The sequence below is a fragment of the Falco biarmicus genome, chromosome 6 (genome assembly GCF_023638135.1).
Source record: "Falco biarmicus isolate bFalBia1 chromosome 6, bFalBia1.pri, whole genome shotgun sequence".
Lineage (NCBI taxonomy): Eukaryota > Metazoa > Chordata > Aves > Falconiformes > Falconidae > Falco > Falco biarmicus.
Genome location: NC_079293.1, coordinates 446,828 through 459,220, shown reverse-complemented (window position 1 = coordinate 459,220; position 12,393 = coordinate 446,828).

The following is a 12,393-nucleotide window of genomic DNA, read 5'->3' as shown; positions in this document are numbered from 1 at the left end:
CATCAAAGTCACTGCAACAAATGCTGTCTCAGTCACTATTTCTTCTCAGTAGTCTGGACTGGGGTTTTTCCTGTGTGGGGGTTCACGATTTAGCCCAAAAGTAATAAAGAAGAAAACCAAATTCCCTATTTACCTCACTTTCAAATGCTACAAAGCATTTTTCCCAGATTAATAGAACAGGCCTCACAAGTTTGCCAAAATATACTGATCTCCTTTTAGCTAATGGTGAAACAGAAGCACAGGAGGTGAGCTTTCTACCTGGGTCATGAAGGAGAATTCAGCAGCAGGCTTTGGGCTGCTGCAGGCATCTGCAGAATGGTAACTATCTGAATAAAAGCACAATGTCCATAAGGTAAGGCTGCAGTAGTACAGCCAATGGGTACATTAACGTCTAGGATACACAAAGCAGCTCACTGGGCTTCTTCACTGAAAGGTTCAAATGTTTTTTGGTTGTGCTCACATTAGTTGCCAACGCAGACCAGGGTGAATGACTACAGGCAGTAGAGAGGAACAGGTGATTCAGAGCAGCTGATGTTAATCCCATGCACATTTCTGTAATTCAGACTGTTCCTAGCCTGGCTCCGTGGGCTGAACACCCATTTGGGGCTGGGGTGCTGTCCTAATGCAGATACACTCTCAATGCAGATTTTAAGCCTGGTTGTACACTGTTGTTACTATTTGTTTTCAATTTGCCTAAAGGAAGAAACTGTTTCTAGACTGGAAGAGTCTCTTGGTTCATGTCTGCTTTGTCTTAAAAGTTTGGGACTGTGCCCTCCTGCTGATTAGTGAGCCCAGAAGTCTTTCAGCACTACATTCCTCAGACATTTAAAACATCCTTTCAATCTTGTAGAGTACTAATTCTGTATGGCACATAGCCCTCCATTGATTTTAACTTTGATCCTGACGAACCATTCAATGCAGAGATTGGTATTTAAATCTAATGCCCTTATTAGTTCACTCTTGTTCATCTTCCAAATGGAGTATGCTGTAGTCTTTCATACCAAATGTTGGGATGCCAATGGTGTGGATATGGACTGATGTATAGTACAACCCACAGATAAGAGAAAACACAATGACCTTGATTTGAACATAGGCACCTTAGGTGACAGACCAATGCTAAAGGGCAGTCACATCTCACATTGTCATTTCAAAGTGTGTATTCAGTGTAACTTTTTAGAAAACAAGATGAAATGTAATTCTTTAGCTTCAAAGGAGTCTTTTTGAAAGTTGTGATATTTCAACAAAAGATGACAATGTGCCACCACAGAATAACTTGTGAATGCAAATACCGCTCACCTCATTGTTCCTGGTTTTTCTTCAGAAGCTGTACATCTTTTCTAAAAAATGTAGGCTGGAGAACTAACAGAATTTAAAAGAACTTCCTTTCAATGTGAAGAGTTGTAAGAGTGTTAGTTCTCCAAGTCTTTAAGGAAATCCAATTATAAGTCTCTTTATATTCATGCACCTTACCAAAAGAGGAACTTTTTTCTCCGTTGGTGTCATTTTCTCAGCGGGGACTCCACTGTGACATTGGTGCTGAGTTTCAGTGCCTTTCTCATTAGGAGACAACTGCCATCAATTCCCAAGAGACTGGGGTGGGACCCAGCCATGCTGCCCTCACCAGCAGCGAGTTATAAAAGGGGCTTAATGTTCACAAGTGATGCATAAAGGTTCTCCAAGGCCACTGGCTTCAAATTTTAAATGTGTACTCTGCTGAGAAATGCAAAATCTAAAGCTAATTGTCCCCATATTGTACTGTGAACCTCTGAAGAAAAGGCTTTCCTATTCCCTCTGTTTACAGCAGTACATAATCACAGATTGTTATTGTTGTTATTATTAATATTATTATGCTATCCTAAACAGTTTAAAGCAAGTGTCTGAAAGACTTCTTGTCAAACAATATAATCACACCAATAATTTCTATAAGCATTACAGTTTTACAAGCAGTGGTAAATTTGGGGAAATCTGAAGTTACAAAAGGCCAAGACATTAGTAGAAGGAGTATTCATTCAATCTACTTTATGTCAGTCTTATGAAAGACTCTCTTAAGACTGACAAGTAATCACAGCACTTTCCAATTAATAACCTCCTGCCTCCTTTGCCAATCATATTTGCTGCAGTATTTCTCGTAACAAACCCTTACTGATAGACCCTGGTGCTGTGATGATAAATTCCACTTTCCTTTATTAATAAGGGTTTAGACATTTATGTTTCCAGAAAACATGACAGAGATACACCAAGCCCTAGAGAGCCTTTGTGCCATTGAACTGGCATCCTGGGGCAAAGCCTCCTCCTGACTCTGGGGAGAACTGAGCCAGGGGGATGTACAGACTTACATCACAGATGGCAGGGCGCTGGTACCACTGATTTGGCACAAGGATGAGCCTGTATCAGCCTTTCCATTCAGATCCAGAGCTGGTTTCACTGTGAGCCTCCCCACTGCGCTCACTCGCAGAGCTCTGGCTCTCACCACAGCACATGGCCAGAGCAGGTTTGCTCTGTAGAATGTGGACCTGAAGAACACACCATGTTCTCCAGAGCTGTGGGCATTCACTCCATGGCACCAGACCCAACAAACACCTTCAAACATGCATAGGGTGAACTGAAGGGTTTGGCACCAGCTGAGTCACTTCTCATACTTGCTCCTACCAAGCCGTGCTGTCTGCTGGTGCAGTCACAGCCAAGGAGGGTGAACTGGGATGAAGCTGGTAACCGCTGCCATCAGTCCTCAGCTCCACAAGCATTACATTCTCTTTAAACTTCTGAAACTTGCAAAATGTTTCCTCTACAGCTGTTTAATAAAAAGTGTCTGAACAACTCAGAGCTGTTCCATAAGACTTTCATGGTCTTCATAGATTCACCAAGTGAATATTCTACTTCAATGCATTTAAAAAAGAAATATCCATCATACTGCCACTGCTCACTTCAGCCACAGATAGCATACTATTATTATTAGAGATTTCCTTCTAAATAATTACAGACATTTTCTAAGACTTCTCTAAAACCTACAGTCATTTAAGGCTTTTATATCAATAGACCAGAGAGATGCTGCATGTGGCTGAGGCAGAAAGGAGAACATCATGCTTAAACAATGGGAAGGAAGTGAGAGACTCTAAAGCACCCTTTTGGATCAGCTGGAGACATCGATGGCTTTGGTCCTCTCCTACTACCAGTGTCTCGAAGCAGCCAGCAGCATCGGTACTGGACAGGAGCAGACAGAAAGCCCTGCAGGCAGTGGCTCTGCTGCCTCCAGAGCAGGGCTCCCCAAGTCCCACTAGGAAATGAACGCCTTAGGATCATATTTTGCATGTTGCATTTCCAAAGCGCCAGACAAACAATAGCTAATTATAATCTGTACGAAAGGATTATATATTTGGCAGCTTGTGGTAAAGCCATTTAGGTAATTACTTAGGGATTTTAGAAATCTAATACTTCATTGCTGAAGCGCCTTACAGAAATTGCTGCGCTTGCACAGTGGAGGTTTGTAGGAAGGACCAAAGGTCATTTATTACTTCCCTGTCGATTCAGTTTAAATCCAGTTTCCAAAATACTGATCAGGTTATCAGTGTCCAGTCTACTGGAAATAGCCATCTTGGCCTCTGTAGCTCATGGAAAACAGGACCCCTCTTCAGGGAACCTCTGCACACATGCACAGTACCCAGCTCTTCGTTGCAGGCACCTAGTATGTGCACGGGGCTGGGTCTTGCTGCTGGGAGCTGATCAAGGCCACTGATGGCAGCTTTGGATCAGGCCCATAGCTCACAGGCCTGCATAGAAAAGCGCTATTCTTAAAACCAAAGTAAATACTGCAAAGTTTAGGAAAAGAAACACAGAGGCACCCACTAAAGACCTGCTGTTATCTTTTAAATCTCATAGGTACATATACAGTAATTAGGATGGGAAGAAAGGGAACAGCTTTGAACAAGAACAGGATACCTTCAAGGAATTAGCAAAGTTAAGTATTTAGCAAGGATGCTGTAACATTTCTGATAATCCTCCTCAAAAGCATGAGAGGCCTAAACTGTGTGGCAATGAGGGCCATCTTCTTGTGGCTCCTGTGATCAGTGAGCAGCATTTGCAGCTGCAGCTGTATAGACATCCCAGGAAACCCCATAAAGCTGAACACAGTCATACTGGGACCCAGAGCTGCAGGAGCAGGCAAGGAGCAGACCCTGTTAGCAGCCATTTTGCAGCTAGACCCCGAATCAGGCATGTTTTTTACAGTCAAACTGTGGTCAAACTGGACCAAGCCCCCTCTGGTGCCCCCCTCAGCAAACCCAGCCACGTGTGAACCGCCAGCCCCTGTGCAGCGCTGACTTAACAGGCACCTAACACCAGGCAGATAGAGACAGTAATGCAAATGTCTGCTTTACTTTGGGAGCCAGCTGAAGTGTAGCCAGCAAATTTAATGGACATGTTAGCTTCTGAAGGTGAGGTGCTTTGTTGAAGCAGTTATATGGATAGATACATTTTTGCAATCAATATTCAGCACTAGGAGAAACTATAATGATGATACTGGAAGGTTTCCTGGGCCACCTACCTTTACTCAAAGGGGTAAGACATATCCTTGTTTTCAAAATACTTCCCCTGCCTGGTTTTAACTTTTCTGGATATCTGTTGTAGTAGAAATCATTTGCCTTACACCACAGAAATCTAAGAAGAGAGGCTGGAGAGTGTGAGTAATCATAGCAAGGCACCATGTGTGGCAAGGTGCATGCCGCCCTCAGGAAAGAGGGTAGGTTGCTCTGGGACAAAGAATGGGGACTCCACCTGCCCAAGAAAGGCACCAAGAATTTCACCAGGCTGGCATGCACCAGATGAGTGTGAAAGTCTGTGCATTCATCAGCTGTGCAAATTATAGCCTCTAAATGTCACAGGAGCTGAGGTAGATACATTTCATACACAAAGCATGGCAGCTGCTCCTCTGCTGCAGACGAAAGGGGCCTTGAGCTCTCTACTGTCCCTTGGCAGTGACCAGGATTGATGCCTAGCGAGAAGATTGACCTGGTTTCAGTGGGGATAGAGTTAATTTTCTTCTTAGAAGCTGCGGCAGTGTTGTGTTTTGGCTCTGATGTGAGAACAATGTTGACAGCACACTGATGGTTTTGGTTGTTGCTGGGTGATGTTTATACTAAATCAAGGACTTTTCAGTTCCTTGGGCACTGCCAGCAAGGGGGCTGGAGGGACATGGGAAATTGGGAGGGGACACAGCCAGGACAGGTGACCCAAACTAGCCACAGGGATATTCCATACCATGGGACTTCATGCTGAGTATATAACCTGGGGGAAGAAGAAGGAAGGGGGGGGACGACATCCTGCATTACGGTGTTTGTATTCCCAAGTAACTGTTACACATGATGGAGCCTGGCTTTCTGGGGGATGGCTGACCACCTGCCTGCCCATGGGAAGTGACGAATGGATTCCTTGCTTTGCTTTGCTTGTGTGCAGCTTTTGCTTTACCTATTAAGTTGTTCTTATCTCAACCCTTGAGTTTTACATTCCTTTCCAATTCTCCTCCCCATCCCTCTGGGTGAGGGTGAGTGAGCAAGCAGCAGTGTGGTACTTGGTTGCCAGCTGGGGTTAAACCATGACAAAGATGAAGAAAAGAACCAGTACAATGCCCTGCCCCAGTGATTTCCCTTTCCTCCCACTCCATTTTTCACATCCTACACTTGCCTCCATTCAGCCAATGTCCAGCTGTTGAAATGTCTGTGTGTAACAGAGAGATTATACCAACAGCTGTTTCAGGAGAACAATAGCTCAGCATAGTTCCTGTTACTTAGCAATGTAATCTTTTCCTCTGCCCTGGTTATGCTGGTGACCAGCATTGTCTCTGATGAGTGATCGTCACTGTATTACACTAAATTCAGAAATGTTAAAAAAAGCATAGACTTAGTAAAAATCTGGTTTTTCTATCCATCCATCCATCTTTCCTTCCTTCCTGAACATACTCTAGAATATTTTTAATAATCACTGCATTTTAAAGAGATTTATTTGATTCTTTTAACTATTACCTGTGGCTTTTGCTTATCATGGAGATATCTTATGGGGGAGGGGTCCCAGAGACATGTACCCCCCCTTAGCTTGGGATGACTTGAGTGGCTTACTTCTTGTTGCCTTACAACTGCATAATGAGTAAAAAATCTTAACAGCTGAATATTCAGCATTGCAGATGCACAGTACCTGTTTCTGCTTTGTTTAATGTTCGGTACAGTTGCAAATTATGTGCTTTTCCCTATGAGTGTTGTGGCCAAATTTGGCTCACTGGTGTAATCCCAGACTATTCCCACCTGGGAGCAGAGCCCTGTCCACAGTATTTTCAGCAAGTAGCAGTTTTGCTGTGCTGTTTGATGTGGTGGGTTTTGTGGAGTAATCTTAACAGGTCAATGCTAGGGTTAACAAGTTAAAGGAAAACACGTCAACACCTAGCCATGGACTTGCTGCTTTCTTGGGAATATGGCTAACTATTAAATGGCAAAAGAAACACCAAACCCAAAAGGTCTTGGTGCTTCTATTTGAAAACTGTTCAGGTCCTGCATCTCTTTCCAAGTGTCTCACACATACAGTAACACTAATAATGAGAAAATTGTGACTGCTACCAATTACCACTCAATTTTCATTTAACAGAAAAAAAATATCTGAGGCAATAGAAAGTTGGCCACGGTTTGTGAGTACCCACGGGATGCAAGAAGTCCAAGCACATTTTAGCATAACCCATTGACTGGCTGCCCTTGCTCATTCACCAGTTCCCAGCAAAGGATAGTTAATCAGCTCTTAAATGCTGGAAACACCCAGAAAAGCCTGTGCATTTGTGTCCTTGCTTTTGAAGTCTAGGAGCAAAGGTGCAAGTGCACAGATTGCCCTCCGAGTGCAGTGCCAGCCTGGGGACAGTGCCTGTGCCGTCTCTAACTCTACTCCTGTGGCTTGGAAACTCCTCCAGCCTGTGAGCTGAAATGTCCCCAGTTCTTGCTGTCTTCCACCAGAGCCATCAGTTATCCCTTCCTCTGCACCACAAAACAGATGGGAGCACTGCTCATTTCCAGGGAAAATGAAGACCAGAAATGGGGATCCTCATCTGAATGCAGCAGGATCTCCAGACAGTGAGAGTGCTGTGTGATGCTGGCACGTTGCACCTGTGAAGACATCCGTAGCTTGCGGAGAAGGAGCTCTGCTCTAGTTCCAGTTCCTGGGCTGTAGGGAGGGCAGCACAAGAGGAGATGCTGAAGTCAGTAAGAGTTCAGCCTCTCTGCTCTCCTCCAGGGCAAAAGTGGAATTTGCCCCATGCCAGGCAGGAGAGCCCCTGCCTGCTCAGGATGGCAGGAGGATGGAGCAGCAGCCACTGCCCTGGCTGCCCTGTAGTGTCTTGCCCGCATGCCAGGCACCCTTCCCTTTTGTGTCACCGCTGAAATGTCATGCCAAAATGAGCTCGGTGTCAGCAGCTTCTGCACTACACCATACTAATGAAGGTAAAAACCCAACTAAGGTTGGGAGCCCTTGAAACTAACGCCGGGTTGCAACTGTACAGAGACCAGTTCCAGTTATAAGTTGAATTGCATTCCCCAGCAGCCATGCTAACAGAGCCAGGCAGCCCAGCTCCCTGGAGTTAGTTTCTCTCAGCACTTGCTGGCAAAACCTTCGTTGGCAGCATGTGAGAGCTGGTCAGGCCCAGGGTCTTTCGTGCATATGTTTTACACTCTTTCACAAACTGGCAGGGCTGGTTTTTTATGGTCCTATGCCATTTTCCATGTGTTTAAAGACAATTTCCATTTGGCAGCCAAGGTAACCTTAATTCTGATTATTGGCATTCAATGCATGTGTTCGTCTGCTACGAGAATGTCAGGTTAATGTAAGCACTGCAGTGGATTACAGTTTTCCCCGATACATCAACTTGTAAAATTACCCAAGGAAACACAGAGCTTAGTAACGTCAAGTTTCAATTCTGCCCCAACAACCATTTGTGAACAGTCTTTTTTTTATATATAATTTTCATTAAAAGGAGGTTTAATTTCCCAGCAGCCAAGCATTCTTAATACCTGCCAATAAGATTTTATTTACCTTCAATTATTTTGGAATATGTAGGCTTGTCTATAACTGATCATATAAACAGTGTTTGAATCCAAGGACAGGAGCACGCGGGGAAGTCAGAGCAAGGTGTGACCTGCACTGCTGTGACTATCGCTGCCCTGCTGCTTGCTCAGAGCCCACTGTGAGTGCCTTTTTTGTCCAGTACGTCTGCTGAATGTAAACACTAAAAAGTCCTTACTGTGGGAAGACTAATTCTGATAGAAAAGCGCAACTGTAGCAGTCTGATTATACTGGCAGTACTGGGGAAGACTCTCATGTAGACAAGGACATCAAGAAAATCAAAATAGAAACTCTAACCAAAAGCTAAATCTATTTTCATTGCTGAAATTAAGGGAAATATTATGAGTTGCTGGTTTTTGATAGTTAATATCATGCAACTGTAAGGGTCATCTTTCTACTTCCTATTTCAGAGTTACTGTCCTAAAATGGTATTTCATACTTTTGACTTTCTACTTTTCTTCCCCTTATGTGCTCCTCCCTAGCACATGTTCATGTTTTTATTTACTTCTCTTGGCCTGTTGGCTTTCTATTTAGTACAATCATCAGTCGTCCTGCACAGTGGATGGCAAAGCTCTCGGTGCAATGCATGGTGCTTTCATCCATCTGTAACATCGACAGTAGGATGATAGTCATGGAAAAATATATTGAACTTCTGCAAACTCCTTTGTAGAACAGTTATGGAAAAGCTGTGGTTGTGTCAACGAATAGGGAAAAAGAACAAGTGATACAAAGATTTAAGAAGATATTGCCTTGGTGCTGCTTCTTCCTTGTTACCATACAAGGAAACAGTATGAAGAACAATTATGACCCAAGAAACAGAAAACAGTTAAAATATGACAAAATATCCTACTTCTAACGGTCAGCAATAACTTCTCTTTATAATCAGGACAGCAATGCCAACTGTTTTGCCAGTCCTATTTCAACAAAAATAGAGGATTTCTCCCAAAAAATCCCTTAAAAGCTGTCATATGGAAACGAAGTCAAAAGAGCTTTCTGGAATGCTTTCTACAAAGAGCCATCGCATTAATTCTTAAATCACAGCTCTTTATTAAGAACCTTCCCTCAGAGAGAAAGGAAGCTGCGACCAAAAAGCGCCATGAAAGACAAACCTCTGGTGAATGGCTGAGCTTTTAATAACTGAGGAGAGCAAGGAACAGAGACTGAATTAAATCACAAGCAAAATTTTGATGTCTATAGAATGAAACCAAGAATGGATTTAAAAGACAGCAGTCATGAGACCTGCACTGAAAAACACAAAAGATTTTAAAATATGAAGTTGAATCAAGTTGAATCAAGTCTAAATTTATCAGACAGGCTCAGTATCTGCTATAAACTATAATAAAAGGGGAAAGATTATGCACACTATTCTTTCTAGGACAAAACCAAAAATTCTTAAGGAAAGAAAGCAAGGTACAAAAAATTATTTGGAAAAAAAGTATATTTTTGATCTGCAAAAAGTAATTGCAAATCAACAGACTTGCACTGCATTCCTACTGCTGTGGCCAGGCTGGGACTTCCCCCATGGTCCTGAAATAAAATTCCTTCTCAGTCTTCTCACCCTGGATCCTACTTTTTATGTTGTTAGATCAAGGACTTTTAGCTGAAACTGGAAAAGCAAAGGTCTCTATTTCTATTTCTTTGGAGCAATTTCACTTCAGAGAGTATTCGGTGACTGCAGGAGCTTGTCTCTTGTTCCCTTGCATGAGCCTCACCACCAGATGGACTGGTTGTTAGCATGGAGCGCTGGGATCTCCACAGCCTTTGATGCTCAGCAGCACCTGGGCAACGTGCATGTCCTCCCAGCAGGGGAGCACTGGGCATGCCTGGGAGCTGGGATCACACAGCTTGAGCCAACGTTTTTCTTTCTTCTTCATTGCAAGTACATTCAGGAAAATATTGCACAAAAATCTAGATTAAACCTCAGATTGCAAAGTAACAGGTGATGTGTCTGCCACTCCATTCATTGAGGTGTGCTGGGCTAAAATGCTCACAGAAAATAAATTCCAGTCTCTTCCACCAAATCATCTTAATTTTAGGCAGAAACACTTTGTTTCTAACATTTGCTTTTGGTAAGAGTTTGCAGCGATAGCCTTATTGTATGAAAAGTCCTGTCAGCAGACAGAAGCAGCACCACGTGAGTGTTGTGCCCAACTGCATGCGAGCACTAATCAAGCTGTAGAATAAATGAAAACAAATAGAGTGCAAATGAAGATTTGGCAAAACACATCATCCAGTCCTGACTAAGGGAACTGGAAGAAATCACAGCAACAGGCTACAGAGCCAGCTGGCCCCTCTGACACATCAGGGGTACAAACATTTTGTAAATGTGCTCTGTGTCATGTTGTCAAGGCATGAAGAGTGGTCTTCTGTGCTTCGCGGCCTTATTACAGTCCTGATCTGCAGACATCCCATGAAGAGAAACAGAAAAGAGTGTTATGAATTATTCAGTCTCCCTTTTTAGAAGGGCTTTTTCCCATTTTCCCCCTCAAAATTAAAATATGCTTTAAGTCTCCCTCATGTCTTGGTGCCACAAATAATGGGTTTGGGTTCTTGGGCATTTTATTGAATTGTATTTTCTTCTCACAGCATTTTTAGGCTCAGAAAGAAAAAGAAAATGGTGCTTGTCTACTAATATTTTAAGTTACTAGGGATTACAAGGCACAAATTAAAATTAATGTAAGTGATTTTTAGCCTGAAAAAAACCCCACAAAACCATGCTTCATATGAAATAGTGTGTGTTGAGTGGTGTAGGCAGAGCCAGTTTTACTACCGTAAGGAAGGGCAGCATCTGCCTCCCAGGGGGCTCCCTCCAGGAAACAGCAGAAAAGGTCCCCAGGTAATGGCTACTCAGGGGATGAGAGGTACCCAATATGCCCTCAGTGCCCCCATCACCTCCTTCTGCATGTCAGACCTTTCACACAGGATAAACTCCTGTCAGAAGCACACTTCAGGCCAAATGCTGCTCCCGGACTCCCATGGCAACAGTATGATAACATTTCAGATCTGTTGAAAAATATTTTCTGTTTGTTTCTTTATAGCATCTTCCAGCAACTTGTGCTGTTGTAGAGGTGCAGTTTTGAGAGACAACCTAGGTATGTAGCACTTTCCTTGATCCTTTTTTCCTATCAGCTTTTATATTTGACAAACACCCCTCCTTTATGTGTGTGCATTTCCCTTTCCTTCTTGTATTCACACTCAATGCATCAAAGCAATGTGATCTCTAAATCCAGGCTCAGCATCCTCATCCGAAGCCCGTGACGGTGCTTTCTCCCCCAGGGGCCACAGCCAGAGAAGCAGTAAGAGACGATCCCTGTATATCAGGCAGTGAAGTGCAAACCAGGGAGGGACCCTCAAAGATGGTATGCCTCATTACATAAAGGCGTAGGCAATGAAGAGTGGGCAGTGAGGAAATGGCCTGGCATCCTTGAAGAAAAAGGCTAGAACCTGACTTTTTCATTTTTTTCTTTTGTGGTGGTTTGTGTTGTTTGGCTTTTTTTTTTTTTTTTTTTTTGGATGAGGGAGAACCATAGCCCACTAAGCTTTGTCTTTGTAGAACCTGAGATGGGAAAGCCGGGTGAAGGGGAGGAGTGAGGGTTGTTCCTTGCTGGGGAGGGAGGGAAGTGGCAGCTGTCCTCCAGAGAGAGAGACCACAATGCCTTTCACATTGCCTGCAATTAGATAGGGAACATCTCCATTTTAAATGTGTTGCTCTAGCTCAATTTTTTTTATCTTGCGAGCCTTCTCAAGTGTTTATTTTCTTTTATTTTAGAGTGACTTGTAATCTTGTAATAAAAGCAAAAGGAAAATGTAATTAATCACCTTCAAGGCCACCTGTGCTCAAGAGGTGCAATTATCCCTCTCCAGGGGTGAATGTAACACCACCACCTTCCCACTTGCTCACCCCATCCACCGGATCCTGGCTTCCACTCGGCAAGGCCCAGGTGCACTGATGAGAAGTGAACGGTATAGGCAAAGGGTTAAAACTAAGCTATCAGATCTTCAGTTGTTTACCAGCTTCTCTTGAATCTCAAGGAGCTTCCTGGTGGCTGAGGCACAGGCGGAACAAAAGCCCTTGCTTTAGGAGCAGCCTTGAGAGGTGATGCATGAGCAGTGCATTACAAGCCCACTGAGGGGCACATCTCCTGCCTCCTCCACCACCTCCCTTGCTGCACAAGAAAGGAGCTAACCGCTGTTTCCCTGACCCTCACCTTGGCTGCCCGAGGGAGGGAGCAGCACTTGCATTGCCCTTTCCCACCTACCCCACAGGAAGACAGCCAGAAGCACCGACGTGATTTACATCACCCCCAG